The sequence below is a fragment of the Prionailurus bengalensis genome, chromosome X (assembly GCF_016509475.1).
Source record: "Prionailurus bengalensis isolate Pbe53 chromosome X, Fcat_Pben_1.1_paternal_pri, whole genome shotgun sequence".
Lineage (NCBI taxonomy): Eukaryota > Metazoa > Chordata > Mammalia > Carnivora > Felidae > Prionailurus > Prionailurus bengalensis.
The window spans coordinates 66,078,028-66,096,144 of NC_057361.1; the positions used below are offsets into that span (position 1 = coordinate 66,078,028).

An 18,117-nucleotide genomic window follows, 5' to 3' on the forward strand; every position below is an offset into this window, starting at 1 on the left:
TATTCCTCTTTGTATAATATCCTCTAGGTCCATCCATATTTTTGCAAATGGAAAGATCTCATCCTTCTTTGTGGCTATTATTCCACTGTGTGTATATGCACCACATCTTCTTTACCCATTTGTCTATGGATAAACACTCGGGCTGTTTCCATATCTTGGCTGTTGTAAATAATGCTACGACAGACAGAAGGGTGCATGTATCCCTTTGAAATAGTGTTTTTGTTTTCTTTGGGTAAATACCCAGTAGTTGAATTACAGGGTCATAGGGAAATTCTATTTTTAATTTTTTGAGGAGTCACCATACCGTTTTCCACAGTGGCTGTACCAGTTTTCATTTCTACCAACAGTGCACAAGGGTTCCTTTTTCTCTATATTCTTGCCAACACTTGTTATTTCTTGTCTTTGATTTTAGCCATTTTACCAGGGGTAAGGTGATATCTCATGGTTTTCATTTGTATTTTCCTGATGATTAGTGACATTCAGCATCATTGTATGACTTCTTTCAGAAAATGTCTATTAAAGTCCTCTGCCTATTTTTTAATTGGATTATTTTGAGGTTAGGGTGTTGGATTGTAAAAGTTCTTGATATATGATATTACCCCTTACTGGATATATCATTTGCAAATGTCTTTTCCCATTCATTACATTGCCTTTTTGTTTTGTTGATGGTTTCCTTCACCATGCAAAAGGTTTTATTTTGTTGTAGTTCCAATAGTTTGATTTTGTTTTGTTTCACTTGCTTTAGGAGACATCTAGAAAAATGTTGGTAAATCCAGTGTTGAAGAAATTAATGCCTAAATTTCCTTACAGGAGGTTGTTTGTTACATTTTATTAATTAATTATTTATTTATTTAATTTACATCCAACTTAGTTAGCATATAGTGCGACAATGATTTCAGGAGTAGATTCCTTAATGCCCCTTACCCATTTAGCACATCCCCCCTCCCACAATCCCTCCAGCAACCGTCTATTTGATTTCTGTATTTAAGAGTCTCTTATGTTTTGTCCCCCTCCCTGTTTTCATATTATTTTTCCTTCACTTCCATTATTTTCGTCTGTTTTGTATCTTAAACTCCTCATATGAGTGAAGTCATGATATTTGTCTTTCTCTGACTAATTTCATTTAGCATAGTACACTCTAGTTACATCCATGCAGTTGCAAATGGCAAGATTTCATTCTTTTTGATTGCTGAGTAATACTCCATTGTATATAACATCTTTCTCCATTCATCCATCGATGGACATTTGGGCTCTTTCCATACTTTGGCTATTGTTGATAGTGCTGCTATAAAAATTGGGGTGCATGTGCCCCTTTGAAACAGCATACCTGTATCCCTTGAATAAATACCTAACAATGCAATTGCTGGGTCATAGGGTAGTTCTATTTTTAGTTTTTTTGAGGAACTTCCATACTGTTTTCCAGAGTGGCTGCACCACTGTTTGCATTCCCACCAACAATGCAAAAGAGATCCTCTTTCTCTGCATCCATGCCAACATCTATTGTTGCCTGAGTTGTTAATGTTAGCCATTCTGACAGGGGTGAGGTGGTATCTCACTGTGGTTTTGATTTGTATTTCCCAGATGATGAGTGATGTTGAGCATTTTTCATGTATCGGTTGGTCATCTGGATGTCTTCTTTGGAGAAGTGTCTATTTACGTATTTAAAAAAAAAATTTTTTTTAAAGTTTATTTATTTTTGGGACAGAGAGAGACAGAGCATGAACGGGGGAGGGGCAGAGAGAGAGGGAGACACAGAATCGGAAACAGGCTCCAGGCTCTGAGCCATCAGCCCAGAGCCCGACGCGGGGCTCGAACTCACGGACCGCGAGATCGTGACCTGGCTGAAGTCGGACGCTTAACCGACTGCGCCACCCAGGCGCCCCTGTCTATTTACGTATTTTGCCTATTTCTTCACTGGATTATTTGTTTTTGGGGGTGTTGAATTTGATAAGCTCTTTATAGATTCTGGATACTAACCCTTTATCTAATATGTCATTTGCAAATATCTTCTCCCATTCCATCGGTTGCCTTTTAGTTTTCCTGATTGTTTCCTTAGCTGTGCAGAAGCTTTTTATTTTGATGAGGTCCCCATAGTTCATTTTTACTTTTGTTTCCCATGCCTCTGGAGACGTGTTGCATAGGGAGTTGCAGGGCCGAGGTCAAATAGATTTTTGCCTGCTTTATCCTCTAGGATTTTGATGGCTTTCTGTCTTAAGTTTAGGTTTTGCATTCATTTTAGTTTATTTTTTTGTATGGTGGAAGAAAGTGGTCCAGGTTCATTTTTCTGAATGTTGCTGTCCAGATTTCCCAGCACCACTTGCTTTAGAGACTGTCTTTATTCCATTGGATATTCTTTCCTGCCTTGTCAAATATTAGTTGGCCACACGTTTGTGGGTCCATTTCTGGGTTCCCTATTCTGTTCCATTGATTGTTTTTGTGTCAGTACGGTACTATCTTGATAATTACAGCTTTCTAATACAGCTGGGATTGTGATGCCTCCTGCTTTGGTTTTCTTTTTCAAGATTGCTTTGGCTGTTTGAGGTCTTCTCTGGTTCCATACAAATTTTAGAATTGTTTTTTCTAGCTCAGTGAAGAACGCTGATGTTATTTTGACAGGAATTGCATTGAATATGTGGATTGCTTTGGGTAGTATTGACATTTTAACAATATTTGTTCTTCCTATCCAGGAGCATGGAATCTTTTTCCATTTTTTTTTTTTTGGTGTCTTCTTCAGTTTCTTTCATAAGCTTTCTAGAGTTTTCAGTGTATAGGTTTTTCACTTCTTTGATTAGATTTATTCCTATGTGTTTTATGTTTTTTTGCACAACTGTAAATGGGATCGAATCCTTGATTTCACTTTCTGTCACTTCATTGTTGGTGTATAAGAATGCAACTGATTTCTGTGCGTTGATTTTATATCCTGCAACTTTGCTGAATTCATCAATCAATTCCAGCAGTTTTTTGGTGGAATCTTTTGGGTTTTTCACATAGAGTATCATGGCATCTGCGAAGAGTGAAAGTTTGACCTCCTCCTGGCCAAATTGGATGCCTTTTATTCCTTTCTGTTGTCTGATTGCTGAGGCTAAGACTTCCAGTACTATGTTGAATAACAGTGGTGAGAGTCGACATCCCCGTCTTGTTCCTGACCTTACGGGGAATGCTCTCAGTTTTTCCCCATTGAGGATGATATTACCGTTGGGTCTTTCATATATGGCTTTTTTGATCTTGAGGTATGATCCTTCTATCCCTACTTTGTTGAAGGTTTTAAACAAGACAGTATGCTGTATTTTGCCAAATCTTTCTCTGTATCTATTGAGAGGATCATGTGGTTCTTGTTCTTTTTTTGTTGATGTGATGCATTACATTGATTGCATCAAGTTAATTGTTTTGTGGTTATTGAACCAGCCCGGCATCCCAGGTATAAATCCCACTTGGTCGTGGTGAATAATTTTGTTAATGTATTGTTGGGTCTAGTTGGCTAGTATTTTGTTGAGGATTTTTCCATCCATGTTCATCAGGGAAATTGGTCTACAGTTCTCCTTTTTAGGGGTCTTTGGTTTTGGATTCAAAGTAATGCTGGCTTCATAGAAAGAGTTTGGAAGTTTTCCTTCCATTTATATTTTTGGAACAGCTTCAAGAGAATAGGTTCTAAGTCGTCTTTAAATATTTGGTAGAATTTGGTAGATGGAAAGCCATCTAGCCCTGGGCTGGTTTGGGGGGAGATTTTTGATTACTAACTCAATTTCTTTACTGGTTATGGGTCTGTTCAAATTTTCTATTTCTCCCTGTTTCAGTTTTGGTAGTTTATATGTTTCTAGGAATTTGTCCATTCCTTCCAGATTCCCCATTTTATTGGCGTATAATTGCTCATAATATTCTCTTATTATTGTTTGTATTTCTGATGTGTTGGTTGTGATCTCTCCTCTTTTATTCTTGATTTTATTTATCTGGGTCCTTTATTTTCTCTTTTTGAACAAACTGGCTAGGAGGTTATGAATTTTGTTAATTCTTTCAAAGAACCAGCTTCTAGTTTCATTGATCTGATCTACTTTCTCTTGATTTCAATAGCATTGATTTCTGCTCTAATCTTTATTATTCCCTTTCTTCTGCTGGTTTTGGGTTTTATTTCCTGTTCTTTATCCAGCTCTTTAAGCTGTAAGGTTAGGTTGTGTATATGAAACCTTTCTTCATTCTTTAGGAAGGCCTGGATTGCTATATACTTCCCTCTTATGTTTGCCTTTGCTGCATCCCAGAGGTTTTGGTCTGTGGTGTTATCATCTTCATTGGCTCCCATGTATTTTTAATTTCCTCTTTAACTTCTTGGTTAGCCCATCCATTCTTCAGTAGGATGTCCTTTAGTCTCCAAGTATTTGTTATCTTTCCACATTTTTTCTAGTGGTTGATTTCAAGTTTCATGGTGTTGCGATCTGAAAATATGCATGGTATGATCTTGATATTTTGTACTTGTTGAGGGCTGATTTGTGTCCCATTATGTGATGTTCTATATGCACTGGAGAGGAATATGTATTCTGCTGCTTTTGGATGAAATGTTCTGAATATATCTGTTAAGTCCATCCAGTCCAGTGTGTCATTCAAAGCCATTGTTTCCTTGTTGATTTCTGTTTAGATGATGTGCCCATTGCTGCAAAGGGGGTGTTTTTCTCCCCTAATATTATGGTATTATTATCAATGAATTTCTTTATGTTTGTGATTAATTGATTTATATATTTGAGTGTTCTCAAATTTAGAGCATAAACGTTTACAATTGTTAGGTCTTCTCTGTGGATAGACCCCTTAATTATGATAAAATGCCCTTATTCATCTCTTGTTACAGTTTTTATTTTAAAGTCTAGATTGTCTAAGTATGGCTAATCCAGCTTTCTTTTGGTGACCATTAGCATGATATATGGTTCTCCATCCTCTTACTTTTAATCTCAAGGTGTCTTTAGGTCTAAAGTGGTTCTCTTGAAAACAGCATTTGGATGGATATTATTTTCTTATCCATTCTGCTACCCTATGTCTTTTGATTGGAACATTTAGTCCATTGATGTTTAGAGTGAGTACTGAAAGATATGAATTTATTGCCATTATGTTGCCTGTAGAGTTAGAGTTTCTGGTGGTATTTTCTGGTCCTTTCTAGTCTTTGTTGCTTTTGGTCTTTTTTTTTTCACCTTTTCTCCTCTCAGAGGGTCCCCCTTAAAATTTTTTGCAGGGATGGTTTAGTGGTCACAAACTCCTTTAATTTTTGTCTGGGAAACTTTTAATCTTTCCTATTTTGAATGAGAGCCTTGCTGGATAAAGAATTCTTGGCTGCATACTTTTCCAATTCAGCACATTAAATATATCCTGCCACTCCTTTCTGGCCTGCCAAGTTTCTGTGGCTAGGTCTGCTGCAAACCTGATCTGTCTTTCCTTGTAGGTTAAGGACTTTTTTCCCTTGCTGCTTTCATGATTCTTTCTTGCCTGAGTATTTTGTGAATTTGACTATGATATGCCTTGTTGATACTCAGTTTTTGTTTAATCTAATGGGGGTCCTCTGTGCTTCCTGGATTTTGATGTCTGTGTCTTTCCCCAGGTTAGGAAAGTTTTCCGCTATGATTTTCTCACATAACCCTTCTACCCCTTTCTCTCCCTCTTCATTTTCTGAGACCCCTATGATTCTGGTGTTGTTCCTTTTTAATTAGTCATTTCTTTCTCTAATTCTTAAATTGTGCCTTTTTGCCTTAGTATCCCTCTTTTTCCTGCTTCATTATTTTCCATAAGATTGTCTTCTATACTGCTGATTCTCTGCTCTGCCTCATTCATCCTTGCCACTGTGGCATCATTCAAGATTGCAGCTCACTAAGGGCATATTTTTTATTTCATCCTGACTAGCTTTTACTTCTTTTATCTCCACAGAAAGGGATTCTAATCTATTTTCAACATCAGCTAGTATTCTTATTATTGTGATTCTAAATTCTGGTTCAGACATCTTGTTTGTATCTGTGTTGATTAAATCCCTGGCTCTTTCTTCTTGTTCTTTCTTTTGGGGTGATTTCCTTCATTTCATCATTTTAAAGGAAGAAATGGAATTAATAAGGTAAAAAAAATAAAATTTAAAATTTAAAATAACACCAAAAGAATCAAATAAAGGATGCTAGATCTTAGGTGTATTTTGGTCTTGTTGTTGAAAGGAGCTTGATAGATTAGAGAAAAAGGGAAAGATAAGAAAAGAAAAAAGGAAAATGTTTGAAAATTTGAAAAAATGAATACAATGAAAAGAATATAATGAAATGATAGAAGTAAAATAGAATTTGAAAATTTACAAAAAAGTAAAAAATATAGTAGAAAAAATTATAGAAAAATAAAATGGAAAATAAAAATAAATTTTTGCTTTCTGTATTGAAAAATTAGAAAAGAAAAGAAAAAGAAAAAAAATGAATAGAAGACCGGTGAAAAGACTGAAATACGAGTGAAATTACATTGGTTTCCCTTACAAGTCAAACTATGAAGCACTTTATAGTCTGTAAATTAAGCAGGTGGAGAAACTTGTGGTGTTCCTGAAGACAGAGGTTGGCCCAGTTGGGTGGGACCTACTGCAACGGCTCCATTCTCCACTAGATGGCGCTGCTTAGTTTACTGTTGTGGTCCATGTAGGTGTGCATGAACATGATTGGGAGGGGTGAAAATGGTGCCACCCACCTACCAAGTCTCTAGTATCAGAACTCTATGCTCTCCGCAACCAGCAATCGTGCACTCCGTCTTTGTCTCTTGTTTCTATCTACTTCCCACTTCTAGACTGTCCATTACCAAGCCATCAGGATGCCAGGAGGCACCACCCTCCTGAGTTTTATCTCATATGCAGCTGTATTTCCCAACCCCTCACCCTGAGGGACTGTGGCTTTGACACGTTCTGGCCTTCTGGGGGAGGGTCTCACCAAGTAATGGTCAGGTACAACCCACCCTCAGGAATGTTCACAGGATTGTGCTGCTGCCAATGCCCAGAGACTGTGGCTGGATGCCAGCTCACCCCAGAAAAACTTCACATAATTGTGTAGTAGCAGCATTCCAGGGATTATGGTAAATCACAATACACATCTGGCACCAGGCTTCACCCTTAATGTCCTTGTTCCAACACCAGCGAATGTGGTTGTTCTCTAGGATCTGCTGGGACCTTTGCCTGTGGGGTGGCCTCACAGCCTCTACCAAATATTCTCCAAGCAGGGGAACTGCCTCTCCTTGTGTGGCCCTCCGACCCCTCAGATCTCACTCTCTGCTCCTGGGGATTCACCCTTCCCACCAGAGCACTGCCAGGTATCAATCTGTGGAGTTTCAGACTCTGCACTCCCCTTGTTTATAGAGTCTTAATGGAGTTTAAACCCTCTATTTTCTACTTTCTCCCTTTTTTGTTCAGTCCCTTGCATACTCTTTCTTTTCTCTCCAGCTGCTTTTGGGCAGGAGGGATGTTTTACCATACTCTCCTCCCATCTCCTTCCTCTCTCTGCAAGCAAAAACAGCTCCCTGACCTCTGCAGCTTCTCTCTCCCCCACTTCACCTCTCTGCACCATGTACCTTCTGAGTTCTTTGGTTCAGGTTGTGCAGATTTTTGTTTTAATCCTCAAATCAGTTTTCTAGGTTTGCAGGGTGGTTGAGTGTTGATCTGGCTGTAATTCAGGGGCGAAAGATAAAAATAAAAAATACCTTCCATGCTGTTCTGCCATCTTGGCTCCTCTGACTTGTTTTATAACTGAAAGTTTGTACCTTTTAATCCCCTTCACCTAGTTTGTGAAGTCCCCCATATACTTACCCTCTACCAACCACCAGTTTGGCCTCTGTATTTATTAGTCTATTTTTTTGTTCATTTGTTTTGTTTTTTTAGATTCTACATATAAATTAAATCATATGGTTATTTTTCTTTCTCTGTTTGACTTATTTCACCTAACATAATACCCTCTAGGTCTATCCATTTGTCATGAATGGGAATATTTCATTGTTTTTATAGCTGAGTAATATTTCATTTTATACATATACCAACAGAAAAGATGAGACTTTTGATGGGCCTTGAAGAATGTATGGACTGAGAAGGTTAAAAAAATAAACCCCAAGCAGGATGGAAACCTAGAGCTTGTCTGGAGATGCATCTTTGATTCAGCCAGCTCCTGCTTATCTCTCAAGGGTTTATGTATTGTTTTTAGGTGCCTGTATTCAGTGCCACCAGGCATGTAACTAGAATCCTCAGAACATTTGAGACAGGGCCCATACTGCATAAAAATCCTGATTAGACAGGATTAGTAGGTCAAAAAGAAACTACTAACAACAGGACTAACACCATTTTTAGGGAAGAAGTGTTATCAGAATTTAGAAAGAGAGAATCATATAGAATAGGCCACCTGGAAAGGAACAAGCATTTTGGGCAACGTACCCTGCTAGCCTGCGGTGATCCTTCAGGGAGGGAGCTGGCATGTAGTAAGTGTTTAATAAATGTTAGCTATAATTTGATCAACACATTGCATGTGATTACTTAAAAGCTAAAGTTAAATTACTTTAAATTACTACATGCCGCTCATGATTTCACATACTTAAAATATATTAATTCATCTTAATCCTTAGCAACCCCAGGAGAGAGTTGCTAATATTAACTCTGTTTTACAAGTGATTATCACACCCAGGCACAGATAATTAAATAACTTATCCAAGATTATATGTCTAATAAAATGGTAGATCCATAATTTGAATGCAGGTAATTTTGGCTCTAGGACCCAATCTTTTAATAACTATTCTTTACTGTTTGAGCTGGTTAGTGTTCTTAGGTCCTGAGGTTGAGAGTGAGTATGGTGTGTGGTATGCTCCAGCTTGTTTTATTCCCTCCTTTTTTCACCTCTTTCCATGTCAGTTGAAGATGGATCTTTGTCTCATTGTCTCTAGGGACCAATTAAAAAATAAAAATCTCTATGATGGTATATAATCCTCAGGCCCTGTCCAATATCTTTTAACACAATAAATTAAGAAACAGGGAATTTCCATTCAACATGAAATATCAATAAAAGGGAGATGGTGGCAACATTAGAGTGTTGGCCAGGCCCAAGCATGACTCTGCAAGTAAATATGAAAAGTCACATTCATCCTTTTAATTAATTTTATGATAATAATACTGACCACAATACTCACTAACTATTTAGGTATATCTACTAAAATATTAAAAGAAATAGTTACCTTAACCAGTAATAATTATTCTTTGGTCACTTTTGATTTAATAAAAGTTCTAACCCACAACTCCAATCCAATTATTGCCTTTATTTTCACCACTGTCCTCTCAAGATAAAATATACCTTGTATTGCAAGTTATGAAAGATATTCTGAAGTTGGATTGTGTTACAGTGAAATATTTGGCATTACATATTTATTTTTATATGATTTACTTTAGCAATTACATAATGTTATGGTTTGTTGTCCGAGATTCATCACAAGATGTCTTTTGATCAATGTAACCAACCTAAATAGTCGTTATTAGACAGCTCTTCAAGCACAAGAGATCAAGGTTGGAGTTTTTATGTATGTGTGTTTGTACACACATGAATGTATATAAGAACATGAGTACACATATGTGTGTGTTTCTGCATGTGCTGGTTCAGTCAGGTTCATGGAATTTGTAATTTTGTGCTCGCCATAAAGAGTGAAAACATTAGGAATGCCATTGGTATAAAATTTTGGTCACTTCCCAATCATAGTAAAATTATGGGGTTATAATGGTCTTCCTACTATAGTAGGCAGTGTCTCATAAGGACCATTTTCATTTAAAACGGCACCCACTGACACTGACTTGTTCAAGGAAAAGGCTAGATACAGAAAAATCTCTGCTCCTAAATTTGAACAGTCTTCTCTTTTGAAATGTCCCCAGACTGCTCACTTGCCTCCTTGTATCCAACCTAGGATTGTAACCTGTATCTGAAGACCAATTAGAAAGTCTTTTATTTTAAAAAATATTAAAATTTTGCCAATCATACACTGTCTCATTATGGTGTCTTTTTAGTCTATAAAACTTACTCCTTCCTATCTCCTTGAACCGCTCTTGAAGCAAAACTAAGGGCAGATGGGTTCCTGTGCACAAGTTTATAAATAAGCACTTTGTTAATTTTGTCTCAGATTTAGTTTCATCTTTTATAGTATATTCCAAATGAATTCAGCAAGCCTGATTTGAATAAGTTCTCAAGATAATTTCTTAGTTTAATTCCTTACAAAAATCTAAGGTTACTAAGTTATCACTGTCCGTTTCAGTTTACAATTGCCTCCATGATATTCTGCCTGCTGATAACAAAAGAAATAAGCATATTTTAGATGTAATTGCAAGATCTTTTTGTTACTTGCTAAATTTTCCTAGATACCATAGTAAATGATGTAGTGGAATAGTTTGTCATTATTATACCTAGCAATATACATTTTTTGATTTCTCTTTTCAAATGTAGTGATCCTTTCTATAAAGGAATCACTAGTGAGCCATATGTTAAAATAAAAAGTAAATATTTTTAGCAACTTTGCCATAGAGAAAGACTTAGGGAAACTTTTCCTCTTATGCATTTCCACTTCTCCTTAGATTCCAATTATAATTACTACTGTTCAAATTGGATATATTTAATGATTTTTTTTCAAAGAGTGTTAAGCTTCACAAAACTTTTAATGCTCTCAAGAGGAAAGAAACAAATTTCCATCTCATCCTGGAAAAAGTAAGCTATAAAATAACACAATAAAGAACCTTTATATTACATTGAAATGTAAAAATTCACAGTCAAAAAGTCTTCTTATGTCTTATAATTTGATGCCAAAACCATTTTGTAACACTCTGGCAGTTCTGGAGCACAATTTGTTATTTTCGGTCAAACTTTCTTACTTAAAAGGCCTGCTTTAAAATAGAATTTTAACTTTGCACGAATATTTTAAATATAATACCTTTTTTTTCTTTATCTTGTGGCCAAATTTTAAGGGAAAACCAGAAACCTTGGATCTATAGACTTGACAGTGTAATTCTTAAGTTTACATGTAACACATTAGCACAGCTGTGACCAATAACTGCACTGTCTTTATTGTTCTCCTATGATATGAAATTAAAATGAAATGGAAATGTTTATTCCATATATGGTGGGCAACACTTTAAACAGATAATAAATTCTAAGGGGGTTTTCCTGAAAGCAAAAGGTCTCTCATTTAACCAAACCAAGAGGTGACTCAATGACAAGTTTGTTCAAATAGGCAGAGACAGCTGATCATCCTGTCAATTCATTCAGTTACATAGCAATATCTTCACTATGGGGAACTATTTTTATTTTGTAACTCTCGTGTTCCATGAGAAATGAAGCTTTTTGTTTCACATGGTGAATTGAATTAGCCCAATTCAATTGGTCATCTTTATATGAAGATAGCTTTTCTTCCCAGGACATTATTGACAAGACTCTTTTGGTTTTTGTTTGCTTCTCTTTTAAAATTCTCCTGGAACCTGTTTAGAAATTATATATCAATTCTTTGATCAGGTTTATGATGTTTTCCCTCATTGAAAAAATTGACATATCACATTTAATCATTTCAACTCAACATTATTTTGCCTTGTTTATACCAATCAATAAATTCAACCAAATCATATTATTGAAGGTTGTTAATTCTGAATCCGATAAGTTCCTGATTCCAACATATTCAGATGACATGTATTTTGTTTGAAATAAGATATTTCTCCTTCAACAGACACATCCCAATTCAACAGTGCTACATGAGGAACTTCCATAACTATCTAAGGACAACTTGCTGACATGAGTCTGAAAATTGATTTTCAACATGTTCAGTGTCTTTAGGGGTGTAGGAAGGGCAGCATGTGGGGAATCAAGAATTTCAAGAACTTCAGAGTGTTTTTAATTAACTTTCCAATTCCAGCCATATATCATTTACCACTGTACAAAGAACTGATGCCTGCAAATGGCACAGAAATCTAGAAATTTCAACAAAGATTGTTAATTTGTATTGTTCCATTGGGTCACTAAAGCTATAAGAACTAGTCCCAAAATATCCTGGACAACATCTTTGACACTCAGCAAGATGCAATATCACTGGATATGAATGGTTAAAGGGATTATTGGAGAAGTTCAGAGAGACTGGTAGACAGTTGAACTATCTTTTCAGTTTGTACTGTATCTTATTGCACTGAAAACAAGATTAAGAATATAGGCAAAATGTTTCAGAGTATTACTGTGTGCTTCCAAGAGAATAGGTCCACAGAGTTCTGGGCTCTACTAAATCCTGATTCTCCTGGAGCTGATCCCAGAGGCTAATGGATAGGATTTTCCAAGGCAGACTCTGTTGGTTCTCTGGTAATGAAAGTCTGTCAATAAAGGCAAACTGAGAAGAAAAAGGATTACTCTCAGCTCATGGTAAAAAGTAACAAATAACTGTGGTATGTTTATACTTGAGTCTTTGTTTATAAAAACATCTTACCCCTAGTTTCAGAGGTAAATTGTTAAAGTGCTCCTTTGTCTATAAAGTCACATTCCCCCTTCTTCTACCTATTTGTGACTCTTCCTACTTGTCCTTGATTTTAATTTCAACATGATTCCATGAGGATTCAAATGTTGATGCTTATAGAGATTTGTCTCCAGCCCTGTACTAGGACATGTATGACACTAAAAGTTGGCACCAATTCAACCTACCTCTTTCTACCAAATCCTATCTTACTACATCCTTAAATCAACAAAAGGTCTTAGTTTTCACTTGATGTGTTTCTTATCACATGTTCATACTTGGATATCATCATCTATATTTCATGCCAAATTAAAATTGGCTCTCTTTCATTTGGCAAACATTAATTTTACCTTCTTTCTCATATTTGGTATCAAGTATAGCTTAGGTCTACTTGAATTTTCCTTAACAGTTTTCTTCAGCTCAGGAATTTGTAATTATTTAGTAACTGGTATTGTAGGATAGACCAAAGCAAGAGAAAAAATGCTGATGTTTTGTGAACTCCCTTTTAGTAAACTTTTGCATTTTAGTGCTGAGATGAAGTGACTTCCAAGAAGATTTAGGATCCAGATGTTTGGTTCAGATGACTTTAGTCATGATATCTGGGATTGCTGTTCCAGAAAATATAAAATATGTTTAAGGTGTAGTAAGTACCTCTATATCCCCAGATAGTATGTTTAGAGCACTGTGAAAGACATATAACATATAAAACATGAGTCCAGGTTTCAAGTATTTACAATAAAAGGAGAGAAAAATGGAAAATGCTATTAGAATTATTAAAGCAGTAGTGAAGATGTTAAGTGCTACAAGAGTTAAGAATAGGAAAAAAGTGTGATTCTTCTGAATTGCATTATTCAGGATAGGTTTCCAGTAGGGGTAGGATTTGAAGTAGGCCTTGAGGGTTGGGTAGGAGTATAGGTGGAGGTGAGTATAAAATATGAAGGGATAAGAACCGTTTAAGCAAAAAATACAAAGTAATATCTGAGTAAAAATTGCAGTGAAGACTAGTCTTATCAAAAAGTACTAACTGGGGCTCCTGGATGGCTCAGTCGATTGAGCGTCCGACTTCAGCTCAGGTCATGTTCTCACGGTTCATGGTTCGAGCCCTACGTCAGGCTCTGTGCTGACAGCTCAGAGCCTTGAGCCTGCTTCTGATTCTGTGTCTCCCTCTCTCTGGCCCTCCCCTGCTCACGCTGTGTCTCACTCTCTCAAAAATAAAAACATTTTTTAGAAAAAGTACTAATTGATCTCACATGCTCAGGTCCTTAAAAAATTAAGCTCTGACATAAAACAAACTCATGTTATTTTAATAGTATTATTATGCTAATAAATGGAATGGGAGACAGTAAGAATTATTTATTACTAATGCAGTTTGAAAAGGTTCAAATTAACATTTTACATTAAATGTTAAGTCTGCACCAGTGGTTTCCAACTTTAACTTGCAGAAGAATAAGCTGGGGGGGGGGCTGTTAAAATACACATTACTGTATCTCATCTCCAGCATTTTTGATTCAGTTGGTCTCTAATGATTCTGGAGAATTTGCATTTCTAATAACTTCTTTTTTTAATATGAAATTTATTGTCGAATTGGTTTCCATACAACACCCAGTGCTCATCCCAAAAGGTGCCCTCTTCAATACTCATCACCCACCCTCCCCTTCCTCCCACCCCCCATCAACCCTCAGTTTGTTCTCAGTTTTGAAGAGTCTCTTATGCTTTGGCTCTCTCCCTCTCTAACCTCTTTTTTCTTCCTTCCCCTCCGCCATGGTCTTCTGTTAAGTTTCTAAGGATCCACATAGGAGTGAAAATATACGGTATCTGTCTTTCTCTGTATGACTCATGTCACTTAGCATGACACTCTCTAGTTCCATCTACGTTGCCACAAAAGGCCATATTTCATTCTTCCTCATTGCCCTGTAGTATTCCATTGTGTATATAAACCACAATTTCTTTATCCATTCGTCAGTTGATGGACATTTAGGCTCTTTCCATAATTTGGCTATTTTTGAGAGTGCTGCTATAAACATTGAGGTACAAGTGCCCCTATGCATCAGCACTCCTGTATCCCTTGGGTAAATTCCTAGCAGTGATATTGCTGGGTCATAGGGTAGGACTATTTTTAATTTTTTGAGGAACCTCCACACTGTTTTCCAGAGTGGCTGCACCAGTTTGCATTCCCACCAACAGTGCAAAAGGGTTCCCGTTTCTCCACATCCTCTCCAGCATCTATAGTCTCCTGATGAGTTCATTTTAGCCACTCTGGTGTGACGTGATATCTGAGTGTGGTTTTGATTTGTATTTCCCTGATGAGGAGTGACGTTGAGCATCTTTTCATGTGCCTGTTGGCCATCTGGATGTCTTCTTTAGAGAAGTGTCTATTCATGTTTTCTGCCCATTTCTTCACTGGATTATTTGTTTTTCAGGTGTGGAGTTTGGTGAGCTCTTTATAGATTTTGGATACTAGTCTTGTGTCCGATATGTCATTTGCAAATATCTTTTCCCATTCTGTTGGTTGCCTTTTAGTTATTTTGATTGTTTCCTTTGCTGTGCAGAAGCTTTTTATCTTCATGAGGTCCCAATAATTCATTTTTGCTTTTAATTCCTTTGCCTTTGGGGATGTGTCAAGTAAGAAATTGCTGCGGCTGAGGTCAGAGAGGTTTGTTCCTGCTTTCTCCTCTAGGGTTTTGATGGTTTCCTGTCTCACATTCAAGTCCTTTATCCATTTTGAGTTTGTTTTTGTGAAGGGTGTAAGAAAATGGCATAGTTTCATCCGTCTGCATGCTGCTGTCCAGTTCTCCCAGCACCATAACTTCTTAAGTGACACTGGTGTTGCAGATCTAGGGACCACATTCTGGGGGAAGTGTTTCAGTCAGAGGAAACAGCTAGTGCAAAGACCTTGAGACTCAAATTATCTGGGTGTGTTCAAGAAACAATGAGGCCTTTTTGGATGAAATAGATTGAACAAGTGGGAGAGTAGTAGGTCAGAGAGATAAGGGGAAGTTGAGGTCAGAGAGGTAATAGGGATGAAATACAGGATCTTGAAGGTCATAATCAAGATTTTGGCTTTTATTATGGAACTGAAAGTCATTAAATTTCTATTTGGACAAGCCTGTCTTGTTGCTGTGAGAATGGACTTAAGGAGAGCAAGGTAGAGTATCAGAAAGTCAGTTAGAATATTGTAGTAATGCAGGCCTGAGATGATTAACTAAGGTAGCAGTAATGAAACTGGTGAGAAGCACTGGAGTTTGTACATACTTTGAATACAGTGCCAACATGATTTCCTGAAAACAATAAAAGATGACTCCAATGTCTTTGTTCTGAACAACTGGAAGATGGATGTTCCATCAACTAAGATAGGGAAGACTATGAATAGAGCAGATTTGGAGGTAGGGAAAGACAAGAGTTTAGTTTGTGGTATGTATGCTTTGAGATTTATAGACTTTTAAAATATTACAACTGGAAGGGGCCACAGAAATTAATAGCCCAGTGAGGGATGATAATTAGACCAAAGTCACATATCTGGACAGAAGCAGATCTAAAATTGAGACACTATATTTTCTTATATCTCCAAAAGTTTCAGCACTGTTTTAGGCACACAGTAAGAACTTTCTAAAGACTTGTTGAAAGCTCTTATGAGGGATATTTAGTTAAGCACTCTTTGTTTTAAGTTTATTTATTTATTTTGAGGGAGGAGGGGAAGATGGAAGGAGAGAGACAGAATCCCAAGCAGACTTTGTACCATCAGCACAGAGTCTGATGTGGGGCTCAAACTCACAAACCTCGAGATCATGACCTAAGCTGAATTCAAGAGTCAGACACTTTACTGACTGAGCCACCCAGGCACCCCTAGTTTAGCACTATTTACCAATATATATTTGGAGAAAATATCAAATCAGATTATTTCATCAATAATTTGTATAAGGTGATCTTTACAATGATTTTTAGGTTCTAAATGTGAAAAATATATTGGTGCTACAGAAGGTCCTAGGCATCACACATTAAGCTAAATTCCATTATGAGGGTTTAGTGTCTTGAAACTGCATATACTGGCCAGCCACAGAGATACTGTTCCTGAATGCTGAATCTAAGAGATATAATTAAGGTATTTTTTGTGACAGTTGAGTGAGTACAATCTGGGGACTCAAAAGATCTGAGCTCTTGTCTCAACTTTGCTTTAATCTCTCTGTGTCTCTGGGAAAGTCATTCCCCCTATTTGCGTGCAGTTTCCTCATCTGTAAAACTAAGATGTTGGCTTACATGACCTCTATATTTACTTAAAGCTCTTGAAATTAGATTACCAATTTCATTCTTTTAGAAGGAATTCGTGACTGAGTGTTTTTGTTCCTTAGGGCTTCCATGTGCATCCAGAAATTCATTTACTTAAACAACTAGACGCGAATTGTGAGTTTGGGACCCTCCATTGGAAAAGGTCAGACTTAAAAAGCACAGTATTGGCCAGTGATGAGGACTTCTCCCACTAGTGTTCGAGTTCCCCAACCATGAGATGACTCCACATGCACTACTTGCTGTGTACAGACCCAATCTGGGGTTGTAAATAGGTTGTTCTGTGTATAAATAAAATCTGCCATTGAAAAAAAAAAAAGCACAGTACTCACAGTAGTGAGTATATTGAACTTTGAGGGTTTTTTATTTAAAAAAAATTTTAAATGTTTATTTAATTTTTTGAGAGATAGACAGAATGCAAGTTGGGGAGCGGCAGAGAGAGAGGGGGACACAGAATATGAAGCAGGCTCTGAGCTGTCAGCATAAAGCCCAATGTGGGGCTCAAACTTGTGAACCGTGAGATCAAGACCTGAGCAGAAAGCTGCTTAACTGACTGAGCCACCCAGGTACCCTAGTATATTGAATTTTGAATCCGAGTTTTGAATCTTTTCTCTGACCTTACCGTTGACTATGTTACTTAACTGTGCCATTTTATCTGAGATTTCAGTTTTGCTCAAATAGGGCTACTGCTTGCCCCTCCCACATCATGGGGTTTTTGTGATAATCTAATGGGATAACAAATGTAAAGCATTTTTGAAGAAGATAAACTTTTAAAAATATAAATTGGTGTAGTACATAACACAAACACAATAAAAACAATGATAGTAATTCACATTTATAATTTACAATACGTTTTCACTACATCAAGTTCTTGCTCCGTCATTTTGCTAAATGTCATTTTCTCAGTGAGGACTTTGCTGACCGCTCTGTTTATAAATTATACTCCTTCACTCATGTTCCCATCCCCTATATTCTGCTTTATTTGGGATGGCACTTACAACCTGCTAACATCCTGTATAATTTAACTCTATTTTTTAGTGCCTATCTCTGGTCCTAAGAACATATACTATATGAAGAAAGGGATTTTATGTGTTTTGTTCCCTCAACACTTAAAACTGTAAACTAATACATAACAGACACTTAATAAATATTTCTTTAATTAGTGATTTCTGCCTGATCTTTTCCCATGTAGTTACGTATATTATTAGCTTGTGTGAAATCAAGATATTTACTATTCATCCAGCAGAAATTATCCTTGTTCTATTCAGGTAGCTAGGTGGAAATCCTGCTATCTCAGAAGATCCTAAGACAACTATTTTCTGTGGATATAATAAGCCTTTTCTTTTAATTCCAGTATAA

The 18,117-nt window shown here is 36.8% G+C and overlaps 1 non-coding gene across 1 annotated transcript; it reads left to right on the forward strand.

Annotated features, from left to right (window-relative positions):
• Nucleotides 1–16,925: 16,925 nt before the first annotated feature.
• Nucleotides 16,926–17,010, forward strand: LOC122478123. Its single transcript, XR_006295873.1, has one exon. It is a non-coding gene; the product is annotated as a small nucleolar RNA Z195/SNORD33/SNORD32 family (small nucleolar RNA).
• The last annotated feature ends 1,107 nt before the right edge of the window (nucleotides 17,011–18,117 follow it).